The sequence below is a fragment of the Oncorhynchus gorbuscha genome, unplaced genomic scaffold (genome assembly GCF_021184085.1).
Source record: "Oncorhynchus gorbuscha isolate QuinsamMale2020 ecotype Even-year unplaced genomic scaffold, OgorEven_v1.0 Un_scaffold_44:::fragment_2:::debris, whole genome shotgun sequence".
Taxonomy (NCBI): Eukaryota; Metazoa; Chordata; class Actinopteri; order Salmoniformes; family Salmonidae; genus Oncorhynchus; species Oncorhynchus gorbuscha.
The window spans coordinates 2,613-9,973 of NW_025745287.1; the positions used below are offsets into that span (position 1 = coordinate 2,613).

At 44.1% G+C, this 7,361-nt stretch overlaps 1 long non-coding RNA gene across 1 annotated transcript; it reads left to right on the forward strand.

The window, feature by feature from the left end:
- Positions 1–6,681: 6,681 nt before the first annotated feature.
- On the forward strand, positions 6,682–7,360 carry LOC124018233. Its single transcript, XR_006835594.1, has 3 exons — positions 6,682–6,816; positions 6,976–7,160; positions 7,237–7,360. It is a non-coding gene; the product is annotated as an uncharacterized LOC124018233 (long non-coding RNA).
- Position 7,361: the final 1 nt, after the last annotated feature.

A 7,361-nucleotide genomic window follows, 5' to 3' on the forward strand; every position in this document is an offset into this window, starting at 1 on the left:
GCACCCTATTCCCTATATAGAGCACTACATTTGACCCTGTGGGCCCTGTTGTGCACTACATAGGGAATAGGGTGCCATTTGGAGCGTAACACATCACGTTATGAGAATCAGTACTCTCCCATTTGATAATCCCCAACATAATGGAATTTAAAATAAATTATCAAATCCTGCTATGTCATTGTCCTCACTATGTATGTTGTGTTGCTACCATGCCGTGTTGTCATGTGTTGCTGCCTTGCAATGTTGTTGTCTTAGGTCTCTCTTTGGTTCTATTACCACAGGTAGAGATGTTCTGCCTCGTTTAGCAAAAGACCCCAACAAAAGCGAAAGAGTGAGTCATTGTCTTTGGCCTACATGCAAAAGACAATAACATGCAATTCCTTCCAAATGTCAGGTGGAATGATCAGTGGTGGAAAAAGTACCAAATGTCATACTTGAGCAAAAGTAAATAGAAAGTTACTCAAGTAAAAGTAACACAGTAAAATACTACTTGCGTAAAAGTCTAAAAGTATTTGGTTCTAAATATAAAAAAGAGGGACATAGCACAGACTGGGCCAGCACAATTTAGAGGGCTGGAGGTGGAAGGACCTTAACAAAACGGTTATGTATTTCTAATCTAGGACATCAACAATCTTACCTGCTTTTTTTGCTTTAATTATCCTTTTATTTCTCTTAAAAGATGAGTTTCTACTATACACCCTCTTCCACACACCCCAGTTACCACACACACACCTCCAGTCTTCCTAGGAAAGAGCCCCCCTATCTATTCTCATCATCCTTGGAGTGCCACATACTGACAGACTGGCTTCCAGTTTTTCTATATACATTAGTTGATACTTTACATCTTGTGAAGTGCACAATGTAAAGAGACATCAGGTCCATGTTAAACCATTATCACTTGTTTCCTATTTCCATAACAGCATATCACTTTGGCTGTGGTATCCTGACAACAATTCCAGTGTTTAAAAAATGATCATATTGACAAGCTTCCTTGACAACATTCTAAACGGATATCATATCTATGTAGGAAAGTCCACCAAAGCTTTTGCCAGAGAATTGACTGTTAATTTCTCTACATAAGCCGCCTCCAATGTCATTTTAGAGAATTTGGCAGTACGTCCAACCGGCCTCACAACCGCAGACCACGTGTAACCACTCCAGCCCAGGACGTCCACATCTGGCTTCTTCACCTGAGGGATCCTCTGAAACCAGCAACCCTGACAGCTGATGAAACTGAGGAGTATTTCTGTCTGTAATAAAGCCCTTTTGTGGGGAAGAACTCATTCTGATTGGCTTGGCCTGGCTCCCCTGTGGCTGTGCTCTTGCCCTCCCAGTCCCATCCATTGCTGCACCCCTGCTCTCCCAGTCCCACCCATGGCTGCGCCCCTGCCCAGTCCTGTGAAATCCATAGTTTGGGGCCTAATGAATTTAATTCAATTGACTGATTTCCTTATATGAAATGTAACGCTCATTCAGCCGACAGAAACTTTCAATGGTGGGAAGCTTCGGTTTTCCCCATTAAGCAGCGGGTCGGTGTTAGAGGCCGAGTCTTCTCTGGTCTCTACTCCTCCCGTTACGGGGTCTGAGACGCCGAAGCTTCCCACCATTAGCTCTGACAAATTGAAAACTCTAGTCATTGGCGACTCCATTACCCGCAGTATTAGACTTAAAGCGAATCATCCAGCGATCATTCACTGTTTACCCGGGGGCAGGGCTACCGACGTTAAGGCTAATCTGAAGATGGTGCTGGCTAAAGCTAAAACTGGCGAGTGTAGAGAGTATAGAGATATTGTTATCCACGTCGGCACCAACGATGTTAGGATGAAACAGTCAGAGATCACCAAGCGCAACATAGCTTCTGCATGCATATCAGCTAGAAAGATGTGTCGGCATCGAGTAATTGTCTCAGGCCCCCTCCCAGTTAGGGGGAGTGATGAGCTCTACAGCAGAGTCTCACAACTCAATCGCTGGTTGAAAACTGTTTTCTGCCCCTCCCAAAAGATAGAATTTGTAGATAATTGGCCCTCTTTCTGGGACTCACCCACAAACAGGACCAAGCCTGACCTGCTGAGGAGTGACGGACTCCATCCTAGCTGGAGGGGTGCTCTCATCTTATCTACCAACATAGACAGGGCTCTAAATCCTCTAGCTCCACAATGAAATAGGGTGCAGGCCAGGCAGCAGGCTATTAGCCAGCCTGCCAGCATAGTGGAGTCTGCCACTAGCATAGTCAATGTAGTCAGCTCAGCTATCACCATTGAGACCGTGTCTGTGCCTCGACCTAGGTTGGGCAAAACTAAACATGGCGGTGTTCGCCTTAGCAATCTCACTAGGATAAAGACCACCTCCATTCCTGTCATTACTGAAAGAGATCATGATACCTCACATCTCAAAATAGGGCTACTTAATGTTAGATCCCTTACTTCAAAGGCAATTATAGTCAATGAACTAATCACTGATCATAATCTTGATGTGATTGGCCTGACTGAAACATGGCTTAAGCCTGATGAATTTACTGTGTTAAATGAGGCCTCACCTCCTGGCTACACTAGTGACCATATCCCCCCGTGCATCCCGCAAAGGCGGAGGTGTTGCTAACATTTACGATAGCAAATTTCAATTTACAAAAAAAAAAATGATGACGTTTTCGTCTTTTGAGCTTCTAGTCATGAAATCTATGCAGCCTACTCAATCACTTTTTATAGCTACTGTTTACAGGCCTCCTGGGCCATATACAGCGTTTCTCACTGAGTTCCCTGAATTCCTATCGGACCTTGTAGTCATTGCAGATAATATTCTAATCTTTGGTGACTTTAATATTCACATGGAAAAGTCCACAGACCCACTCCAAAAGGCTTTCGGAGCCATCATCGACTCAGTGGGTTTTGTCCAACATGTCTCTGGACCCACTCACTGTCACAGTCATACGCTGGACCTAGTTTTGTCCCATGGAATAAATGTTGTGGATCTTAATGTTTTTCCTCATAATCCTGGACTATCGGACCACCATTTTATTACGTTTGCAATTGCAACAAATAATCTGCTCAGACCCCAACCAAGGAACATCAAAAGTCGTGCTATAAATTCACAGACAACACAAAGATTCCTTGATGCCCTTCCAGACTCCCTCTGCCTACCCAAGGACGCCAGAGGACAAAAATCCGTTAACCACCTAACTGAGGATCTCAATTTAACCTTGCACAATACCCTAGATGCAGTTGCACCCCTAAAAACTAAAAAAATGTCTCATAAGAAACTAGCTCCCTGGTACACAGAAAATACCCGAGCTCTGAAGCAAGCTTCCAGAAAATTGGAACGGAAATGGCGCCACACCAAACTGGAAGTCTTCCGACTAGCTTGGAAGGACGGTACCGTGCAGTACCGAAGAGCCCTTACTGCTGCTCGATCATCCTATTTTTCTAACTTAATTGAGGAAAATAAGAACAATCCGAAATTCCTTTTTGATACTGTGGCAAAGCTAACTAAAAAGCAGCATTCCCCAAGAGAGGATGACTTTCACTTTAGCAGTGATAAATTCATGAACTTCTTTGAGGAAAAGATTATGATTATTAGAAAGCAAATTACGGACTCCTCTTTAAACCTGCATATTCCTCCAAACCTCAGTTGTCCTGAGTCTGCACAACTCTGCCAGGACCTAGGATCAAGAGAGACGCTCAAGTGTTTTAGTACTATATCTCTTGACACAATGATGAAAATAATCATGGCCTCTAAACCTTCAAGCTGTATACTGGACCCTATTCCAACTAAACTACTGAAAGAGCTGCTTCCTGTGCTTGGCCCTCCTATGTTGAACATAATAAACGGCTCTCTATCCACTGGATGTGTACCAAACTCACTAAAAGTGGCAGTAATAAAGCCTCTCTTGAAAAAGCCAAACCTTGACCCAGAAAATATAAAAAACTATCGGCCTATATCGAATCTTCCATTCCTTTCAAAAATTTTAGAGAAGGCTGTTGCGCAGCAACTCACTGCCTTCCTGAAGACAAACAATGTATACGAAATGCTTCAGTCTGGTTTTAGACCCCATCATAGCACTGAGACGGCACTTGTGAAGGTGGTAAATGACATTTTAATGGCATCGGACCGAGGCTCTGCATCTGTCCTCGTGCTCCTAGACCTTAGTGCTGCTTTTGATACCATCGATCACCACATTCTTTTGGAGAGATTGGAAACCCAAATTGGTCTACACGGACATGTTCTGGCCTGGTTTAGATCTTATCTGTCGGAAAGATATCAGTTTGTCTCTGTGAATGGTTTGTCCTCTGACAAATCAACTGTAAATTTCGGTGTTCCTCAAGGTTCTGTTTTAGGACCACTATTGTTTTCACTATATATTTTACCTCTTGGGGATGTTATTCGAAAACATAATGTAAACTTTCACTGCTATGCGGATGACACACAGCTGTACATTTCAATGAAACATGGTGAAGCCCCAAAATTGCCCTCGCTAGAAGCATGTGTTTCAGACATAAGGAAGTGGATGGCTGCAAACTTTCTACTATTAAACTCGGACAAAACAGAGATGCTTGTTCTAGGTCCCAAGAAACAAAGAGATCTTCTGTTGAATCTGACAATTAATCTTAATGGTTGTACAGTCGTCTCAAATAAAACTGTGAAGGACCTCGGCGTTACTCTGGACCCTGATCTCTCTTTTGAAGAACATATCAAGACCATTTCGAGGACAGCTTTTTGCTATCTACGTAACATTGCAAAAATCAGAAACTTTCTGTCCAAAAATGATGCAGAAAAATTAATCCATGCTTTTGTCACTTCTAGGTTAGACTACTGCAATGCTCTATTTACCGGCTACCCGGATAAAGCACTAAATAAACTTCAGTTAGTGCTAAATACGGCTGCTAGAATCCTGACTAGAACCAAAAAATTTGATCATATTATTCCAGTGCTAGCCTCTCTACACTGGCTTCCTGTCAAAGCAAGGGCTGATTTCAAGGTTTTACTGCTAACTTACAAAGCATTACATGGGCTTGCTCCTACCTACCTCTCTGATTTGGTCCTGCCGTACATACCTACACGTATGCTACGGTCACAAGACGCAGGCCTCCTAATTGTCCCTAGAATTTCTAAGCAAACAGCTGGAGGCAGGGCTTTCTCCTATAGAGATCCATTTTTATGGAACGGTCTGCCTACCCATGTCAGAGACGCAAACTCGGTCTCAACCTTTAAGTCTTTACTGAAGACTCATCTCTTCAGTGGGTCATATGATTGAGTGTAGTCTGGCCCAGGAGTGGGAAGGTGAACGGAAAGGCTCTGGAGCAACGAACCGCCCTTGCTGTCTCTGCCTGGCCGGTTCCCCTCTTTCCACTGGGATTCTCTGCCTCTAACCCTGTTACGGGGGCTGAGTCACTGGCTTGCTGGGGCTCTCTCATGCCGTCCCTGGGGGGGGGTGCGTCACCTGGGTGGGTTGATTCACTGTTGTGGTCAGCCTGTCTGGGTTGGCGCCCCCCTTGGGTTGTGCCGTGGCGGAGATCTTTGTGGGCTATACTCGGCCTTGTCTCAGGATGGTAAGTTGGTGGTTGAAGATATCCCTCTAGTGGTGTGGGGGCTGTGCTTTGGCAAAGTGGGTGGGGTTATATCCTTCCTGTTTGGCCCTGTCCGGGGGTGTCCTCGGATGGGGCCACAGTGTCTCCTGACCCCTCCTGTCTCAGCCTCCAGTATTTATGCTGCAGTAGTTTATGTGTCGGGGGGCTAGGGTCAGTTTGTTATATCTGGAGTACTTCTCCTGTCCTATTCGGTGTCCTGTGTGAATCTAAGTGTGCGTTCTCTAATTCTCTCCTCTCTTTCTTTCTCTCTCTCGGAGGACCTGAGCCCTAGGACCATGCCCCAGGACTACCTGACATGATGACTCCTTGCTGTCCCCAGTCCACCTGGCCATGCTGCTGCTCCAGTTTCAACTGGCCTGGGCCCTAGGACCATGTCCCAGGACTACCTGACATGATGGCTCCTTGCTGTCCCCAGTCCACCTGACTGTGCTGCTGCTCCAGTTTCAACTGTTCTGCCTTATTATTATTCGACCATGCTGGTCATTTATGAAAATTTGAACATCTTGGTCATGTTCTGTTATAATCTCTACCCGGCACAGCCAGAAGAGGACTGGCCACCACACATAGCCTGGTTCCTCTCTAGGTTTCTTCCTAGGTTTTGGCCTTTCTAGGGAGTTTTTCCTAGCCACCGTGCTTTTACACCTGCATTGTTTGCTGTTTGGGGTTTTAGGCTGGGTTTCTGTACAGCACTTTGAGATATCAGCTGATGTATGAAGGGCTATATAAATAAATTTGATTTGATTTGGTCTTACCTTATCCTTGATCAGCATTTTGACTGTCGCATAAAATACGCTTTAAATCGATGTAAAAAAGACCTAATCCAAACTTAGTGTGGTACTGTCAAATTGAGCAAACCAGATTGTTCAATCTTTTTGATTCAACTTTATTTCCTTTGTAAATCACTATTCTGTCCGTCCATCATGTTTTGTGAGACGCTTTACAGACTACTTTTTGGGGAAAAGATGTGACTATTACTATTTTTACTTTTAAAACCCATAAAAATTCAAGGATGTTTTCAGACCAGGAAATACCAACAGTGATGATGTTGGTAGGTTTTTAAGTCTATAATTATCGCTCCTTGACCTCTCACGGGTGTTCCGAATTAAGATGATTAGGATCAATTGGTCCATAAATATTTCTAGTTTGTAGGCACTGTTAGATCATTCAGTCATGTCACTCCTTTGGCAATGTGCAATTGTTTTGGCTGTCGTAGCAGCAAGCGCTGCCAATGAAGGTACGTCTAATAATGAACGCATAATATGATTATGTAGCGCTGATACCATGTTAACTTGAATAGGCTACTTATCTCATGCTGACCGCCTAACAGACTAGCCAAGTTGTGGTGTTGGCTCTTGAGATGTGAATGATGACATTATCAAATTTATATTTTTAGATTTTAATGTGGATTGTGAGAAACACTCCATTAAAGTGACATGGAAGGTCAGTCCAGAGTTGGTTGAACATGCTGCCCGTCTTTTCCTTGGACACTGTGTTCCGTCCACATTTTCTGTTCTTCCCACGGGAGAAGGGATGGCGACATTCCACTACAACCTCAATGGCTGTGCCATCAAGAAACGGGTAATGTCTAACTCTTGACCCAATGTATGCCATTTTGGATCCTGCGACGACTAATGCTTCTCCTTCTATTCCCCAGGTGACTGGCAAAAAACACATCTATTCAACCAGCCTGACTTACAGACCTAACCGAAAGCCCAAACCTGCTGCTATTAGTCACCATATTAAGTGTGTTTACATAAGGTAACCATCTATGCCAGGGGT